At 34.2% G+C, this 20,326-nt stretch overlaps 1 long non-coding RNA gene across 1 annotated transcript in view; it reads left to right on the top strand.

Moving 5' to 3' along the window:
* LOC105237430 overlaps positions 1 to 20,326 on the top strand; it is a 193,542-nt gene that overhangs the window by 148,202 nt on the left and 25,014 nt on the right. The window contains exons 3-4 of the long non-coding RNA XR_002142575.2: positions 2,754 to 2,898; positions 9,920 to 10,005. This is a non-coding gene — a long non-coding RNA (uncharacterized LOC105237430). The remainder of the gene's footprint in view (positions 1 to 2,753; positions 2,899 to 9,919; positions 10,006 to 20,326) is intronic.

Genomic DNA, 20,326 nt, shown 5'->3' with positions numbered 1-20,326 from the left:
TAGGCCAATATAAAGAAATCTGTTATAAATTTCATCCCATCTTTATAATTGTTTCAAAAACTATTTCCAAAATCTAAAAATATCAGAATAGGAAAAAAGCCCACAGTAAGCTAAAAAGAAAAAAAAAATACATGAAAAGTAATATGTGTATAGAATAATAATAAAGATATTATTTATTTTTGAAAACTAAAGGCATCTCCATTAAACTGCACAAGAAAGAGCCCCTCATCAACAGTATATTAAATATTCTGAAATAATTTATAAACAATAAAATATGAGGAAATCTGGAAATACTGACATGAATTTAGCTAAAATGTTAATAGTATCTAAGAGAAATTTCAGTTCAATTCATATTAATATCCTTTTAAAAAAGTCTACATTGTTCTGTCCATGGAGAAGCAATGATAGTTTTTCTATAATGATAAAATTAGCCATTTGCAATAATATAGTTGGAACTAGAGGGTTTTATGCTAAGCAAAATAAGTCAGTCAGAGAAAAACAAAAACCATGTGATTGCACTCAAATGTGGAGTTTAAGAAACAAAACAAATGAGCAAAGGGAAAAAAAGAGAGAGGCAAACCAAGAAACAGACTCTTTGCTGTAGAGAATGAACTGATGGTTACCAACAGGGAGGGATTGGAGGGATGGGTAAAATAGGTAAAGGTTTTAAGGAGTACACTTGTGATGAACACCAGGTGTTGTATGGAAGTGTTGAATCACTATATTGTACACCTGAAACTAATATTACACTGTATATTAACTAATTTAAATAAAAACTTAAAAAATAAACTCCAAGATCTCATAACAAAATTTAAAAAATGGTAAAATTCTCAATTTATACAAAATATATTTTAGATGTATTTAATATTAAAACAGAAAAGAATAAAATAATTACAAAACAGCTGAGTGATTCTTATCTTTGAATGGGAATATCATCTCTAAGCACACATATTATAAACAAAATTACAATGCAAGTGATAACCCTGCCTCTAGTTACCAAAGAGCTCCCATTGACTTGATTATGCTGGCTAGCAAACCAGGCCTGAGAGGCATCCCAAAGCAACACAGGCAAGGTGAAGGGGCCAGATTTATTCTGAGACAATTGCTTTTGACCCTGCTAATGCAGTTGCTCTCAAAATGTAATGTTCACCATTCCCATAGAGAGTGAATTCCTTCTGTTACCCAACAGCCAAAATTCTTGGAAGGAAAAAGTCGATGGCCAGATGTCTATCCTGCTAATTGGGAGAATCAGATCAATTAACAGCTAGAATTCCCTAATCCATCTTTCAAATTCCCATTGAAATGGCTGTGCCTAGAAATGCAATATGGAAAGTAAAATTTATTTCTTTTTGAATGAATTCTAATTTTAATAATAAACCTCTCTGATTTTAATAATAAAAATTGAATCCAAAACATGTTAAAAATCCCCAAATTGTCAAGCCTAAAAAACATCAGAAGGCTCTGACTTGGCAGCAGGAACAAATGTTAAATCTGTACAAAGTCAAGTGAAAAACAAAGTGGGGCAGACAGCCAAAATTACGTGATCAAAATCTTTTTTTTAAGATTTTATTTATTTATTCATGAGAGACAGACAAGGAGAGAGAGAGGCAGAGGCAGAGGGAGAAGTAGAATTCCCGCTTAGCAAGGAGCTGGATGCAGGACTCGATCCTAGGACCCCAGAATCAGGACCTGAGCCGAAGAAGACACTTAACTGACTGAGCCACCCAGGTGTCCCCAAAATCTTTTTTTTTTTAAGATTTTATTTATTTTTTTGAGAGAGAAAGAGAGAGAGAGCACAAGCAAGGTTAGGAGCAGAGGGAGGGAAGAGAAAGTAGCCTGAAGGGGATCCATCCCAGGACTCTGAGATTATGACCCGAGTTGAAGGCAGATCCATAACCAACTGAGCCACCCAGGCCCCCCCATAACCAAAACCTTAATATATTAAACGTGGCTTAGGATATACGAAGTTCTAAAACTGTATCTTGGAAATAAAAATTATAAAACTTGTCTTTAGAATTAAAAAATGGGAAAGGGATATAGAATGAGAATGAAGTTTCCACTTCGGTTCATTAAATTTAAAAGGCCATAACTGATTAGATGATGTGAAAAATTATATATTTCTTTACTATCTATGTATTGAAAGGAAGCTCAAGATTCTAATGTTAGTTTTGTAAGAATTATTTCAACATAGCTAATTTAATGCTGATATACTCTAGACAAGTTTTAGTATCTCAAGGGTTCTCTGTTCTTCTGGGACCTGAAATTCTCTAGGGTTTTGAATTTGACACTTCATTTGACTTGCTATATAATAATTGTCCTGTGCTAGAACAGTGATCAGAATCTTCTACAAATTCAAGTATAATTAATAAATCTGGCTTAATCACTATAATGTCAAAAGGGAGACAGTTTCCATCTAATGAAAACACGTCAGATTCATTGAGCTACCATGTTTGATGTAACTCGGAGAATTAATCCAACTCAAATTAAATCCAAATGCTGCTTTTTAAAATTTCTGCATATGTAGCATAATTGCAGCAATTTAAAGATGGTCCATTTGAAGGTATACCTGAGTTTCTTAAAAGGAGGCAATATCTGGGGAAGCCAAATAAAGCAAAACTTTACTAATGAGAATGTCTACAATTCAGAGATTTAGTCTATTAGTCAATATTTTTTTAGATATTTAAAACTAAAAAATGTAGACTAAAATCAGATGGATTCTGGAAAGTAAACCTTACTTATGCTTCCGTGCACAGGAAACTTAAAAACTACATGCTCCTTGAAGATGTTGGTTCATGGAGTTTCAAGTTGATGTTCACATGTTACAATGGTCAATGTATCCAGACTGATTTTAAATCCCCAAAGGAAGGAATATTTTCCATGCATAAATCCAGTCCAGAAGTAAGTCAATCATATGAATTTCAAGCTCTTGTTTATAAGGAACATTCCTTTATGCTTCATAATTTGTGTACTTTATCTGTTTTGGATTATACATTGTATTTATCTACTGTAAGTATGACTCTTTGCAATTTTCACATTATATCATTTACTTACATTAATCAGAAAATATAATTTTATTTATTTATTTATTTATTTATTTATTTATTTATTTATTTAATTTTTAAGTAGGCTCCCAGAGCTTGTACTCATGACCCTGAGATCAAGACCTGAGCTGAGATCAAGAATTGGGCAATCAATAGACTGAGCCACCCAGGTCCCCCACAAAATATAATTTTAAAAAGGAGCAGATGAAAAATAAAAATGACACACTGGAATAAATTTGCCATATGTTTTACAGATAAATATTTGCAGTATTAAAAATATTTGTAAAAATTGAAATAGTAACAATTGAATACCTGAATTGGGAGGCAGGCCAAGATCACAGATGGGAAATTCAAAAATAAATATTAATGTCAAAGAGATTTTTGAAAAATTATTCCATTTTACTAGAAACCAAAGAAATTCAAATGAGATCTGTAAAATACCATTTTTTACCCAACATGTTGGAAAATATTCAAACTCAACGATTGTACAGAATGTGAATAAGTGTTATCAAATTGGCATTTCCATATATTGTTGGTAAAAACGTGAAAGGGCATAACTTTTCTTGAGGAAATTTAGATGTATACATCAAAAACTATAAGGTTGTTCTTATACTTTCATCCAGTTATTTTAGTAATTTTCCTAAGAAATTAAAATAGAGATATATGATACATTTTTGAAGGATATGTTTATCAAAGATGTCCTTTTATTAATAAAAGGAAATTTTGGAAATGTAGCAAGGAATTAAATAAGAGTACTTCTACTGCTTTATATTGAATAAAGGTAAGGTTATGTATTTTTTTAAAGGAATTAATGTTATTTCAATTTGAATTTAAAATTTCAATTGCAGAGTACTTCATTGTGGATATTATATATTTCATTCCTCAGTTCTCAACAGAGAAGTTTGCTTCCAACCTTTAATTATTTAAAATAATGCTACAATAAATATTTTTGTTTAAAAGCCATTTTGTAATTTTTCAAGTTGGTAAAAATTCCTGAAAACTCCTGAATTAGAGAGCAAATACACTTTTTTGTTTTTAGATATTGTATGGTCTCCTGCTTATGAGTTCTACCATTTTGAATTGCCATTAGAAAAATAATGATCATTCTTGTTTCGTTATAGCTTTGCCAAAAGACATGTTTTCAAACTTTTAATGAAACAAGTTCTTTCCTTATTTTTTTCTGTATTATTATTTATTTGTTTCTTATGAGCAAGATTGTGTATTTTTAAAATATGATTTTAAAATCCATTTGCGTTTGTTCTGTTATATGTTCATGTATTTTGTCCATATTCTTACCAGATTGTTAGCATTTGACTTAATTTCTATTACCTCTCTATGTATTAGTGATACCAATATTTTGTCTCTGAGAAAAATTACAAATATTTTTCTTATTTTGTCATTTGCTTTGCCTAGCCAAAGGTTTCTTTTCTTATATTTTTTTCATTTCTCTGGACCTAACTTCCAATCATTTTTTTATTTCCTGAGTTATGAGTCGTAGTTAGGAAGATTTTTCTCTAACTCCTGGTTAAAAGGAATTCACCTACTTCTTCTAATACATCTCTAGTTTTACTTTTTTTTTCTTTTGAATTAAAAATCTATCTTGAATTTATGCTTATTTTTGATGTGAGGAATGGACCGAATTTTAACTGTTTCTGTGAAGATATGAAGTTGTTACAATATTATTTATATAAAAGTCTGCCTTTTCCTTACTGGTTTGCCTTCACCTCATTCTAATTTTTTTTTCCTGAAGTCTGTTTTTTGATGTTTTTATTCTGCTTCATGCTATCTATCCATGTTCTAAGACATAATATTCCTTTAGCCAGAAGTAGAACTAGTTTGTTCTCATTGTTCTCTTTTAAAAATTTCTTGATGATTCTTCCTACTAATTTTTCATATAAACTTAATGATCAACCTAACTAGTTCTAAGAAGAAAATTTTAAAAACCTAATAGTATATTTGTTGGTATTAAATTTAAAAATAGTCATCTTTATGATGTTGAGTCTTTTACTATGAGAAAATAGCATGTTTTTTCATTTGTTCAAATCTCCTTTTGTGTCTTTTAGAAAAATATGATAGTTTTCCTTATACAGACATTTCCTTATATACACATTTCTTAAGTTTATGCCTTGATTTTTTGCTCCCCCCCCCTTTGCAAATAGACTTTTCTGGCATTCATCTATTGGCTATCTGCCTATTTGGAGATTATTGATTACCAATGTAAGACATATGTAAGTGTATTTCCACTGTGAAATAAGAATAGTACCTGGTTGTGGTATTATACTATAATTTTGCAAGATGTTACCATTGGGTAACTGGGTAGGGTAGATAGTAGCTCTCTATTATTTCTTTCAATTACCTGTGAATCTAAAATTATCTCAGAATAAAAAAAATTAAAAATAAAGACAGTTGGGGCACCTGGGTGGCTCAGTCAGTTAAGTGTCCAACTCTTGATTTCAGCTCAGGTCATGAGATCAAGCCCTGCATTGGGCTCCACACTGAGTTTGGAGTCTGCTTGGGATTCTCTCTCTCCCTCTCCCTCTGCCTCCCTCGTCCCCTGCTTGTGCACTCTGTCTTTGAAAGAAAGAAAGAAAGAAAGAAAGAAAGAAAGAAAGAAAGAAAGAAAGAAAAGACAATTATGTTAGACTGATTTGTTATATACTAATTATCAGGAGTAATTTAGGTAATACATGTTTAAGTAATTTCAATATATCATTATAGAGATAGAGAATACAATTATTACATATTATGGTTTTTTAAAAAGATTTTTATTTATTTATTTGTCAGAGAGAGAGAGCACAAGCAGGGGGTTGCGGCAGGCAGAGGGAGAAGCAAGGAAGCCTGATGCAGGACTTGATTTCAGGACCCCAGGATCATGACCGGAGCTGAAGACACTTACCTGACTGAGCCACCCAGGCATCCCACATACTGTTTTTCTAACAGCCTAAGATCTACAGAGAATTGAGTCAGAAATCTATGACTTAGAGAAAGACCTTTATTTTATCCATAAATGCAGGCCGTTTCAAAGTTCTTTTCTCTTACATATTCTTTGGACATATATGAAACAAATGGAGCAGGAATGCCTTCTGGTGCAGTTTTGATACTTCTTTTTTTTTTTTTTTTTAAAGATTTTATTTATTTATTTGACAGAGATAGAGACAGCCAGCGAGAGAGGGAACACAAGCAGGGGGGGTGGGAGAGGAAGAAGCAGGCTCATAGCAGAGGAGCCTGATGTGGGGCTCGAACCCATAACGCCGGGATCACGCCCTGAGCTGAAGGCAGACGCTTAACCGCTGTGCCACCCAGGCGCCCCTAGTTTTGATACTTCTTAAGACAACATATAGTGATTTAGAAAACTAAATATGCATAAACAGTAAAATCGTACGTATTTTATGGTGGTAATAACATTTAGAAGCAAGGTGAAATTCCTAGAATCTGTAAAAAACAAAAGAAGTTATTAAAAATAGGACACAAAAGTTACTGCAAAGCAAAAAACCCTGAAATGGTAATATAAAATACAAAATAGAGGGAAATTTTCACTCTAAGCGGTAAGATTAATATAACCAGAGTTTCAACAAACCACAAAGAGAAAAAAAAAAAACTAACAGCCAAATAGAAATGATAGAAAGGACATGATTTGTTTTAAAATGAAGAGGAGCTATTGCTTTTCTTCTCTTACATTGTTTAAGTCCAATGTTTGATCAGACAGAATTACAGGGGTGTAGAAAAACAGGTGACATTGGTGTAAATGCAAATTTGCCTGGCAAATTTGAGAGCAATTTGTCAATATATATATCAAAAGATACCATCACAATATTCTCTGATTTAGCAATTTTAGTTTTTCTTTTTTATCATATAACATAAACCTATATATGTCCTTGAAAATACATAAGAAGGCCTTTATTGCTGTAGTGTTTGTAATATCAAAAGACAGAAAAATATTAAATACCCTACTATAGGGGACTGGTTATATACATACCAGGAAATACCATACAGATCCGAAAATTTGCAATAAACCTCTGGTACTGATATTGAAAAACTGATAAATATATCCTTGAGTGAAGAAAGCATGTAGCAAAATAATCTGTGGCGCATAACACTTATTATTCTTTATACAGTACTCATCTGTGGGTACCTGTACATATATAACTTAAGAAACTGTGAAGAGTGGGTATATGTGGGGAGTATGTATATGATGGGGTGAAAACATTTTTTTGCATATCTTCTTCATATTTGAATTATCACCTATTTTATTTCTCTTAAATATGATGTTAAAATGGGAAGTTTCATGATAATTTTGACTAAAATTACAAGAAAATACCAACATGAGGTGCTAGACCACATAAATAATAAAACTTGCAGAAGGGATAACCAGGAACTGGTTTTAAAACCCAAATGTAGACAAGGGAGAAGTTCATATGAGAAAAATAATTTCTTTGAAGACTATTGTAAACGTGTAAGAGGGGTGGGAGAATCCATCTCCTAACTTCAAGTCAGTTCAGAGGAGGGTCTCGGTGAGTCTTCCTAGAGCTTGTCCTCTCTGGTGTGTAAGAGGCAGTGGGATCGTGTCTCATTTATAATGAAGAAATGAAAGACCAAAGGCTGGTCTAGAGCCACAGGCTCTGATCGCAAAACAAGGGTAGTTCTGTTTGTTCTGTTAGAATATGTTGGAACAAATAGTGAGACCTCAACTAAAAGCGTCTGGATGGGATTGTATCAAATGTCCAACAGAAGAGGGAAGAAATATAAGTGATTTTCTACTGATGATGATTACCCAAGATCAAAAGAACTGCTGGGGAATGTTTCCCAGTGTTGAGGGTAAGTAAGTGGAGGAGCCTTCAAAATTACTATGAAAGCCCAAAACTTGGTAGAGCATCAGCTTAAAATACTCAATAAATGTTAACAAGTATATATATGTGTATATATGTGTGTGTGTGTGTGTGTGTGTGTGTGTGTGTGTGTGTATAAAGAGAGAGAGAGAGTCATAAACCGCCACAATAATTAAGATATGGAAACTTTCCATCATCCCCAAATTTCCTTCACTGCCCTTTACAATCAATGCTTCCCACACTCTGGTCTTGGTGCACTAACCAAGTAACCATATTCTAAAATTTCACGCACTAAAAGCCAGCTAGACACTTAGCCAAATAAAATAAAACGTGTAGCAAATCATTGTCTCAAAGACTTGAGAGTTATATGGGAGAAATGAAGAACAAAGATTCTATTAGTCTAGGCTTTGCCAGAGAATGAGCTATAAATGTGTTCAAATCCTTTATACATAACGACTTGCCAGGAATATTGAGTCACAACAGCCCCCAAACTACTGAGTAGAAGATATGCTTTAACATTGTAGTTAAATACATGTTTGTTTGTTTGTTTGGTTTTTGACCTACTTGCTAGCCACAGAAGATTAAAAATATCCATTTTCTGGACTTAACTTCTTCCTGAAGTTCATCTCCCAGTGCACTCATAAAAATAGTACATTTGCATCAACCATGATCTAATTAACTGATTAGCTTCAACAAAGATTATAATACACTATAAAAAGATAAAAATACAAGGGGTTAAATTTATGTATATATTTTGAGATATGAGTCCTTGGTTAGATACAAGGTTTGCCAGTATTTTCGCCAAGTCTGCCTTACCTTTTAACCTCTTGTTTTTTCCTAAAGAAAAAAAAAGTTTTTAAGTTTGATGAAGTCCAGTTACTGATTTTTTTTTTTTTCTTTTATGGATCATTTCTTTGGTGTGCTGTCTAGGAACTCTTCATCAAGCACCAGATCCAGGAAATATTCTAGTACTTTACATTTCAATGTTACATATTTGAATCTATGATTATTATGAAGTACATTTATTTATTTATTTATTTTGTCTATGGATCTCTCGTTGCTCTACCACCAATTGTTGAAAGGACTTTTTTTTTTCCGTTAAATGGCTTGTGTATCTTTATAAAAAATTAACTGACTATACTCATGTGGGACTATTTCTAGGTTCTTTATTTTGTTCTGCTGATCTATGTGTCTGTTCCTCTGTCAATAGAATGGTCTTGATTATTGTGGCTGTATAGTAAGTCTTGAGGTCAGGTGGCATAATCTTCCTAATTTATACTTTTTTTTTTCAAAATTGTTTTGATATTCTAGTTCCCTTACCTTTCCATGTGAATTTTAGAATCATCATGTCTATATCTATAAAAGAACTTGATGGAATTTTGAGAATTTCATTAAAACTGTATATAAATTGAGAATTGATTATTTTTACTATGGTGAGTCTTTCAATCCATTTATAGGATTGGGAGGGGAGCTGTGATATTAGCATGGCCAAGAGTACTCAGCTGCACTTTGGGCCACATAGTCCCTCCATGATGGGTCTCCACTTGACTGTCCAGGTGAGGCCTCATCCAGAGCCGGCCATTGGGATTTTGGGATCAGGTGTGGGCTCTGCTGCTTACACACACTGGAGCAACTCATGGTCAGGTGCAGGCACTCGCAGAGGGTCCACAGAGTGCCATGATGACACTTAAGATGAAGTCTCCAGAAAGCAGTCTTCTGGAACATTTGATGGGAGGACGATCAACTTTTATGCTGATAATGCCTCAGTTTGCTCCTTTTTCACCCCCTTGCACTTAGTGACAATGGTATTATTTTTTATTTCAGTTTCCAAGTATTTGTTTCTAAGATACAGAAGTTCAGTAGCTTTTTGTATGTTAACCTTGTATACTGTGACTTTGCTGAATTAATTCATTTATTCTGCAAGTTTGTTTATAGATTTTATTTGGAATTTTCTACACGGATGATGTATCATCTGCAAAAAAGAGGGGTTAATTGCAACTTCTCTAATTTGTGTGCATTTGATTTCCTTTTCTTGCCTTATTTACTGATTAGAACATGAAGAACATCTTGAAGAGCAGTGATGATCGTGGGCACCCTTGCCTTGTTCCTGACCGTTGGTGGAAAAATTTCTTTCACAAGTAAGTGTGATTATTTGTTTTATGCTTTTTGTAGATGTTCTTTATCAACTTGTGGACCTCTCTCTATATCCCTATTTTTCTGTTTTTTTTTAATCATGAATAGTTGTTGATTTTTTGTAAGTGTTTTCTCTGCCTCAGTTGCTATTATGTTTTCCAGTTTAGCCTGTTGATACAATGGATTACATTAATTAACATTCCAATTTTGAGCTGGCTTTGTATTCCTGAAATAATACCACTTGGTCATTATTCATATTTTTTATTTATTGCTGAATTAAATTTACTAATATTTAAGACTTTTTACATTCAGAGTCATGAGAGATATGGTCTGTACTTTTCTCTTTATGCATTGTCTCTCTCTGGTTTTGATAAATGATATGGACTTCATAGAATCAGTAGGAAAATGTTCCAATTTTTGGAAGAGATTGTGCAGAATTGATCTTAATTTTTAAGTATTTGGTGGAATTTGTGAGTGAAACCATCTGGGCCTGGAGATAGCTTTTTTGAGCACCTTTAAATTAAATTTTCAATTTCCTGAATAGTCATGGTGCTATTCAAATGATCTGTTTCATATTTGGTGCATTGTGGCAGTTTGTACTTTTCCAGGAATTGGTCCATAACATCTAAGTTGTCAAGTATGAGTAGTTGCTTGTAGTATTACCTTATCCTGCTCTGGTTGCATTTGTGTAGGATCTATTGTGGTATCCTTTGTTTTATTGATTTTCTTTATTGCCTTTTACTTTTCACTTCCATTGCTCTTTGCCCTTATTGTTGTTATTTCCTTCCTTCTGATTGCTTTTTATTTTTGTTATTCTTTTTCTAGTTCATTAAGTGGTTTGAATTTTTTGAGATTTTCCTCTTTTCTACTATAAACATTTAATGCTCTATGTTTTTCTCTGGGAATTACTTTAGCTACCTCCAACAGTTACTGATATGTTTGTTTTCTTTTTTATTCAGTTCCGTATATTTTGGAAAAAAAATATTTAGACTTCATCTTTGATCCCTGGTTTATTTAGGGGTGTATTTTTTAATTTCCAAGCAGTTGGCAATTTTCCTGTTATCTTTGTGTTACTGATTTCTAGTTTGATTCCATTGTGATCAGAGAACACACTCTATATGATTTTAATTCTTTAACATTTGTTGAGGTTTGTTTTATGGCCCAGCATTCCTTGGTGTGATCAGAGAACACACTCTATATGATTTTAATTCTTTGTTTGTTTTATGGCCCAGCATTCCTTGGTTTTTGTTTATTGCAAAGAGTAGGCTGTTGATATGAGTGTTAAATGTGATTAGATCCTGTGTGTTGCTGGTATTGTTGGCTTATTCTGTATCCTTACTGATTTTCTATCTGAATGTTCTATCAATTGTGGAGATACGGGTTTTAAGTCTCTAAATATACTGTCGAATTGTTTATTTCTCCTTTCATTTCTTCATGTTTTGCTTCATACATTTTTCAGTACTGTCATTTGGCGCATACACATTTAGAATTGCTATATATGGACTAGTCCTTTTACCTTTATGTAATATCCCTCTCTGGCCCAGTAAATTTCTTTGCCTGGGAATCTACTTTTTTGGTAAAAGCATGCGCATTCCTGCTTCATTTGATTAATGTTTTTTTCTACCCTATATTTTCAGCCAATCCCTATCATCATATTTGAAGAGAACTTCTTGTAGACATCATATTGCTGGATCTTTTTTAAAATTCAATGTTGCCATTCTCTTTTACATTCTTTATTCAAATGTAATTTTTGATGGGTTAGGGCTTAAACCTGCCACTTTATTTTCTCTTTGTTCTTTCTCTTTTGGGGTAGGGTATTTTTGTTTGTTTGTTTATAATTTACTACATACATGCTGATTAGTTGAACATTTGTTAAGAATTTCATTTTGTTTTTTTCATTTTGATGTAGGGATTTATGTGTGTCTCTATCTCTCCCTTTCTTTATTTACGTTTTTCCACCCATGGTTTTTCTTGGTGTTATACTTTACAGTCAAAACTTAACACGTGTTAATGGAGTCAACATTTTAAAAGTTCAGTTAAGATAGAACCTTACCTTCCTTTTGTCCTTTTGTCTTCCTCCACCTATAATTTAATTGTCTTAATATTTTCTGTGAAATATACATTAGATACTATTGTGATCTTTACAGAAAACTCAAAAGGAAGAGAAATATCTTTTGTAGTTTCCCATATTTTGCTCTTTTCCTTACTCTTTCTTGTTTTTTAAAGATTTTTTTTTCTAATTTATGTGACAGAAATAGACAGCCAGCAAGAGAGGGAACACAGCAGGGGAGTGGGAGAGGAAGAAGCAGGCTCCCAGATGAGGAGCCCCATGTGGGACTCGATCCGCGAACACCGGGATCACGCCCTGAGCCGAAGGCAGACGCCTAAGGACTGCGCTACCCAGGCGTCCCTCTTTCTTGTTTTTTTTATTGCTCCAAGTTCCCTACTTTTTTCCTTTCTGTTCACTAAATTTCTTTTAGGCATTGTTTTAGGTTGGATCCATTGGAAAACATTTCTCTTAGGTTTCCTTCACGTGAGAATGTCTTAATTTACCCTTTTTTGTTTGTTTGTGTGAAGCCGTTGACCAACCTCTCCCTATTTCATCCAATCCCCAGCCCCTGATAACCACCATTCTAGTCTCCGTTTCCATGAATTTGGCTTTTTAGATTCCATATATAAATGATATACAGTATTTGTCTTTGTCTGACTTATTTCATTTAATTGGCATAATGCCTCAAGGTCCATCCATGTTGTTGCAAATGACAGGATTTCCTTCTTTCTCATAGCTGAATAATGTTCCATTGTATATATGAACACACAAACACACGCGCACACCACATTTTCTTCATCCATCTGTTGATGAATTCTTAGATTGTTTCCATATCTCGGCTATTGTGAATAATGCTGCAATGAACATGGAAATTCTAGTATCTCTTTCAGATCCTATTTTCATTTCCTTTGACTATATACCCAGAGTAGGACTACTGCATCATATCATAGCTCTACTTTTTTAAATTTTTTGAGGATACTCCATTCTCTTTTCCCCCTTTACTTCTGAAGTGTATTTTCACTTGATAGAGAATTCCTCTTTGACAGTTTCTTTTTTCAGTACTTTTTTCCCCCTCAGTACTTTATTTCTGAAGTATATTGTCACTTGATACAGAATTCTTATTTGACAGGTTTTTTTTTTTTTCTTTTTTTCCTCAGCACTTGAAAAATATGCCACTTCTTTCTGGCTTCAGTGGATTCTCATGAGAAACCCTCTGTTATTCAAATCCTTTATTCAAATTCTTTTTCCCCTCTAGGAAGTAAGGCATTTTTTTTTTTAAATTTTCTTTTCCTCTTTTTATTTTTCTGACTGCTTTCAAAAATTTTTCCTAATCTTTACTTTTTAGAAGTGTGACTGGTGTGTAACGGCTTGCATTTATTTTGTATTATCCTGTTCAGGGTTCTCTCAACTGTTGAATCCGAGCTTATGTCATTTGCCAAATATGGCAAATATTTAGCCATTATTTCTTCAAATACTTTTTCAGGCCTGATATCTTTCTTCTACCCTCTGAGTCTCCAATAACATGAATAATAGATCTTTTGTTATATTTCCACATGTCTCTGAATCTCTGTTCGTCTTTTTGTTTTGTTTTCCTTCAGTCTGTTTTCTCTCTTTTTCAGATTGGGTAATTCTCTTTTTTTTTTTTTTTGCTATCATCTCATGGTCACCGTTTCTTTTGTCTTCTCCATTCTGCTGCTGAGCCCATTCTTTGAGTTTTTAAAACTTTGACATCCAGGGTTCAACAGAGAAGAATGACTCCTCACTGCTGGGCAGGTGGCTGAATAGGCTGCTGTGCTGTTTTACTAGTTCATGCTCCCTATTAGACCTCTGTTGCTACTGTCCTATGTGATAGGAGGAGGTCACCATATTACTGCTAGTAGTGGTGGAAATTCTGATTTTCTCTGAGGCCTCCTCTGAAACTATCCCTTTGGAGAGAGGAGGGACACATCACTGACACATGGGGAAAAAAGTATAGGCCTCCTATGTGATCTCTACTGACATCACATTAGTGGCTCACTGACACTCATTTTGAATAAAGGTCTTAGTTGCATATTCTGACAACATCTTTATGGAAATTTGGTGAGCCATCACATTCTGATTAATATGAACATCTAGGCTTTTGCCTGGAACCTGGGGAAGAGGGCTGGTGGTGGGGCCCTCTCCCCACGCCTGTTTTTTTCCTTGGTGCTTGCCTGATGTAGAGTGGTTATCATTGAAAGTTTTCTGTCTTGCTAGCCTTCACTTTTACTGGTCATTTTACTAGAGAGAAAAGCTTTTCTTTTCTTTCTTTCTTTTTTTGTACCCATTGACATTTCTAGGTGGGTGCTTTTGACCAGTACTCATCCATTCAGTCTAATATATATGAGGCCAAAAAACAAAACAAAACAAAACAAAAAACAAAACAAAACAAAAAAAACCCTAGAGAAATCACCCCTGTTTGGGTCCTCAGGACCTGATCCACACTTTTCCCTCTACCTTTGTCCTTTGACTCTTAAGGAAAAAGCAGATAAAAAATGAAAGAAAAAGAAAAAAGGAAAAAAAAAACAAGTCAATTCAGTTAGCTAATGGACAAAGAACATAAAGAGACATGTTCCTGAAGGTGATATACAGATGAAAACTAAGCACACAGAACGATGTTCATCCTCACTAGCCATTAGGGAATTGCATCTATTACATCAACAAAATGAAACATACATAAAATGGTATCGTCACCTTGAGAAATAATCTGTCAGTTTCTTTTAAAATAGGTAAACAGGGGCGCCTGGGTGGCTCAGTCATTGAGCCTTTGCCTCAGAGCGTGATCCCAGGGTTCTGGGATCGACCCCCACATCAGGCCCCTCCACTGCGAGCCTGCTTCTTCCTCTCCCACTCCACCTGCTTGTGTTCCCTCTCTCACTGGCTGTCTCTCTGTCAAATAAATAAATAAAATCTTTAAAAAAAAATAAATAAAAAATAAAAAATAAAATAGGTAAACAGACACTTATCATATGACCCAACAACCAGACTCCTGGACATTTATTTTTGAGATTAAAGGATATTAAAATCTGTCTATGAATGTTCATAGGAGCTCTATTTATAATGGCCAAACCCTGGAAACATTCAAAATGCTCCTGGAGAGAGGAATGATTAAACAGTCTCTGCCACAGCTACCCTGTGGAATACTACTCCGTGGTAAAAGGGATGAACTATTGATACATGCAGCCATTTGGATAGATCTCAAGGGTGTTATTCTGAGTGAAGAAGTCATTTCAAAAGGTCACATACTGTTTGATTCCATTTATATAACATTGTCTAAATGATAAAATTATAAAGACAGGAAACATATTATTAGTAGTCAGGATTTAAGAATGGTCTATGTCGTTTCCTAGGCCTCCTGTAACGAAGTGTAGGCNACACGAAGTGTAGGTTTCCCTGCTATCCAAAAGCAGAGCGTTCCTATGAAAACTTCATAAGCCCAAAGGGCAGAAAGTGAAGAAACANGTAACGAAGTGTAGGCTTCCCTGCTATCCAAAAGCAGAGCGTTCCTATGAAAACTTCATAAGCCCAAAGGGCAGAAAGTGAAGAAACAATTACCATTGATATACATGGGAAACTTTTTGAGAATTTCCAGATCCCCTCAAAAAACCTCTCTTAGGCTTTTCTGATACCTTAGGACACATCTTACTAATGGATGCACAAAATCAATCGAGATAAAGCGCAGAGCCTCACAGACACAGTTCATAGCTGTGATAGCTTGATGCTGAGTGTAGTGACGAGGGAAGGAGGTTGGGGACACTCTTGCTGCTCAGGTGTGTGCTGCCTCTATAAGAGTTTACTCAAACAAATGCTGAATAGTATGTTCATTTTTTTTTTTTTAAGAAAACACTCTTTGAATTTCTTGCAGTTAGCAAAAATAGGGACTAGTGTAGATCCTTTAGAAAAGGATAGTGGCATAGAGAGGAGGTGGGTGAGGGGATGGGTGAAATAGTTGAAGGGAACTAAGAGTATACTTATCATGATGAGCACTGAGTATCATATAGAATTGTTAAATCATTATATAGTACACATGAAACTAATAAACACTGTATGTTAACTATACTGGAAATGAAACAATTAATTAATTAATTAATTAAAGACAAAGTGGCATAAATTGAACTTTCAAAAAGCAGGGGATATCTATGCCACAGACTAGGTAGCTTAAAACAACAGAAATTTATCCACACAGTTTGGAGGCTAGCAGTCTGAAATTCAGGTGTCACCACCATTCCCTCTGGGGTCACTAAGAAAGAAATTTTTCCATACCTCTCCTAGCTTCTGTGGCTGCTGACAGTCCTTGGCATTCCTTGGCTTGTTCTATAACTCCAGTCTCAGTCTGTCTTCATGGGACTTTCTTCCCCACTTTTTTGTATATCCTCTCCTCTTCTCGTAAGGGCACAAGTCATTGGATATAGGTTCCACCTAAATATGGCATTTTTCATCTGAAAATCCTTAATTTATTCTCTCTGCAAAAACCTATATCGAATACGGACACATTCTTTAGGTTCAGGGAGGAAATTAATTTTTGAGGTTTACTATTCAATCCATTATAGATGGTGAGGGGGGAGAGGGGTTAATGTGCCTATAAAAGGGTAGAATGTGGAAGATCTTTGTGGTGATAAAGTAGAGCGGAATCTTGATTGTATTAAGGGTTACGTGAGTCTATACATATGATAAATGACATAAAGCTTTTAAACATACATTGTACGAATACCAATTTTCTGGTTTTGATATTCTGTTATAATTGTGGAAGATCTGATCTTGGGGAAAAATGGAATAGGATGCATGGGACCTATATGTATTCTCTTTGTAACCTCTTGTTATTTCAAAATGAAAGTTACAAAAAAGGGCCTCGTAGTTTTCTTATGGATGACAGCCTTTCCCCTAATTATGTGTAAATATTCTTTGCTTTCTTTTGTGTTAAATATAAGAAAAAGATGATCTCTGCCTCTTGAGGTAAGGAAAAAACACATTGATAATTGCTAAAGTGTATCATGAGTCATAAGTTTAATACTATAATAGATTGCTTATGTTGTCACAGAGTTTATACATTTGCTGAGTGCTGTAGGGATAAGATCCAATAATTGCCTTACTGGCTGCTCCTGAACTGAATATCAGGCCTAGAGTGTCATTGTCTATATAATGAAACTAAATTAAAACCCAAATTAACTATAAAGTGTCATAATGCATCTTATGTTGTCAAAACTCTTTTCTACCCTTAAACTGATTTAGTTAAATTTAATGGGTTTAGTTGAAAAGAGGATGATAGAACGATTACAGAGTTTTAAAAGCACAGAAGATTCTCCCTAAAGTAAAAGGGAACATATGCAATCTCTGTATTTGCATAAGCCTTTTACAAAATAGATGAAATAGAATGTTGTCTACAGAAAATTATTAGCACTGGAAATTTACAAAAGAAAGAAAGAAAAAAGAAAAGAAAGAGAAAGAGAAAGAAAGAAAGAAAGAAAGAAAGAAAGAAAGAAAGAAAGAAAGAAAGAAAAGAAAAGAAAAGAAGGAAAACCTTCAATGGTAAGTGTGTCATTTAAAGTGATTTAGGGGCGCCTGGGTGGCACAGCGGTTAAGCGTCTGCCTTCGGCTCAGGGCGTGATCCCGGCGTTATGGGATCGAGCCCCACATCAGGCTCCTCCGCTAGGAGCCTGCTTCTTCCTCTCCCACTCCCCCTGCTTGTGTTCCTTCTCTCGCTGGCTGTCTCTACCTCTGTCAAATAAATAAATAAAATCTTTAAAAAAAAAATAAAANGGAATACCTTCAATGGTAAGTGTGTCATTTAAAGTGATTTAAATGTTATTACTGAAATAATTATTTGAAAGCCATTTTTCTTACTAATTTTTTTTTTTTAATTTCTAAAATACACAGAAAGACTTTCTGTGGCTTAAAACCACATGATAGCTATATTTAGGNTAAAAAAAAAATAAAAAAAAAATAAAGTGATTTAAATGTTATTACTGAAATAATTATTTGAAAGCCATTTTTCTTACTAATTTTTTTTTTAATTTCTAAAATACACAGAAAGACTTTCTGTGGCTTAAAACCACATGATAGCTATATTTAGGTAACTGATTGCCAGGTGTCTGTTCTGTTAAAATGAGATTCTTTCTCCTTTGTCCACCGCAGATTTAACACAAAATATGTTACCGAGGGGAATTTAGACCTGATTAGGATTCACACTTCTTTTCACAGAAAACTTCCATAGGTAGAATCAAAATGTCATATGGGAAATAAAGCTGTAAGAGAACAGAACTGCAAAGAGGGGAAGAAAGAGTCACAACTCAGGTTATGGATCATTTGTGAGAGTGATGATGCCATTTTCTAATTAGATTTGACTTTCAAATTTTGTATTTGCAGATAGAAATGAGCCATGAATTATTATTTTGAACTATCATTCTTAATCTCAATGATAGCAGGTTTACAATGAATTTTTTAAATGATACTTTTTCCCACTTCGTATCATAGCATAAATATTAATATCAAGAATAGTACCCTACAGTTATCTAGTGTTTTCAATGTCAAAACATCCAAAGATATTTTACAGATTAAGTGCTTTACCTTTGTGGTAGAATTCACTAGAAATTTAAAAGCAGTTACAGTACATTTGCAAACTGAGGTGAACTGTATAATTTATTTTTCAAAATCAAATTGAATTAAAATGGCCAAGATAAAATAATTAAATAAGGAATAGTATTAAATATATTTTATGGATAAATAATGAGCCATATATTAAAACCATTGCATTAGATAAGCCATTTCAAATTTTTAGAATGTTATTTAGAATCCACATGTTTCAGCACCATTATTATTTCAGTTTATTGACTGTATTATTCAGCTCAGGTTGCTGTAACAAAATACCATTGACTAGTCTGTGGCTTAAACAACAGACATTTGCTTCTCACAGTTCTGTGAGAACAAGGTGCTAACAAATTCAGTTCTTGGTAAGGACCCTTTTCCTAGCTTGTAGAGAGCTACCTTCTTGCTATGTGCCCAGACAGCCTTTCCTCGGTGCTTCCTTGTGGAGAGAGAGGTATCTCTGCTTTCCTTTTCTTATATGGGCTCTAATCCTTTCATGGCATTCCCATTCTCATGACCTAATCTAAACCTAATCCCATCTCCAAATACCATCATCATCATCGGGGGTTAGGTCTTCAACATATATATTTGGGGGAGACACAAATATTTAGTCCATAATATTGTCTACTACACAGTCTAATACAACAGTGATTGGTGGTGAATTAGGAATGAGATTTTGCAGTATCTAAGCTTTTGTATGCAGTCTTTTCCTTTGTGAATTACATTAAAATACAATAAACTAGCAGGGCAAGTTAATTTTTTTAAAAAAATGTTCTTAAGATGCCTGTGCATGTTAACTTAAATTTCAGGCTGCTCTGAGCCCTAGAGCTAATGACAAAGTCCAGAATATGTTAAAACCAAATTCTTTCCATGTGTCATCTTGGTCCCCTTGTTCCTTATTAGTTACTTCTACTTTATTCCTAACCCTCAGCCCAAAGTATTCCCTGTCTCAAGCCTTCCCTTACTTTCCATGTCAAGATAAAGCTCTTCATTCATAGTGCTCTGTTTAACACTTATTTTATAGTAAAATAATCTAGGTGTTGGTCTCCATCACTAGTCAGTTCCTTAAAACTAAAGATTAAATTATTCATATCCATTCTCCCAACTGTCTAGTGCAATGTCTGGTGCATTTGATAGCCTTTTGTTCCAGACTGCCTCCTCAAAGATATTTTTATAGCAAACAGCTTTGGAAAATAAAGATAGTGTCTTCTTCCAGAGCAAGGACATATTTTTTGTACTGTCTAGGATAATAAAGATAATGTCTGCCTCCCAGGCAAAGGACAGATTTGTTTGCAGTCCATTATAAAAGATTTAACTCCCCTGAACACAGGGTTCCCAGCTCTGATTCAAACACACTGTACGCTCAGGATCTATCTGGACCACTTCATGTCTTCCCCATGGGATTTGGGTTGAAAAAAAATTATGTAAATTTGTAGTTCATGGATTTCTCTGTGCCCGTGTGTAGTTCAGTTTTTTGGCTCCATCCTAGGAATCCTAAGCCATGTCAGCATCCGCAAAACTATGGCAAGCTAACTTACCAACATTCAAGTAGAGTGAAATCTCAGACCCTACACATTTATTGATGTTAGGTACTCAGTGGATATATTAAATGTGTCTTATTGAATTATGGATGACAAAGAGAAAAAATAAATAAAAGCCTTCTCAATCATGAAGTC

This window comes from Ailuropoda melanoleuca, chromosome 3 (genome assembly GCF_002007445.2).
Source record: "Ailuropoda melanoleuca isolate Jingjing chromosome 3, ASM200744v2, whole genome shotgun sequence".
Taxonomy (NCBI): Eukaryota; Metazoa; Chordata; class Mammalia; order Carnivora; family Ursidae; genus Ailuropoda; species Ailuropoda melanoleuca.
The sequence above is the reverse complement of the archived record's forward strand: the minus strand, read 5'-3'. Positions and strand labels throughout refer to the sequence as shown.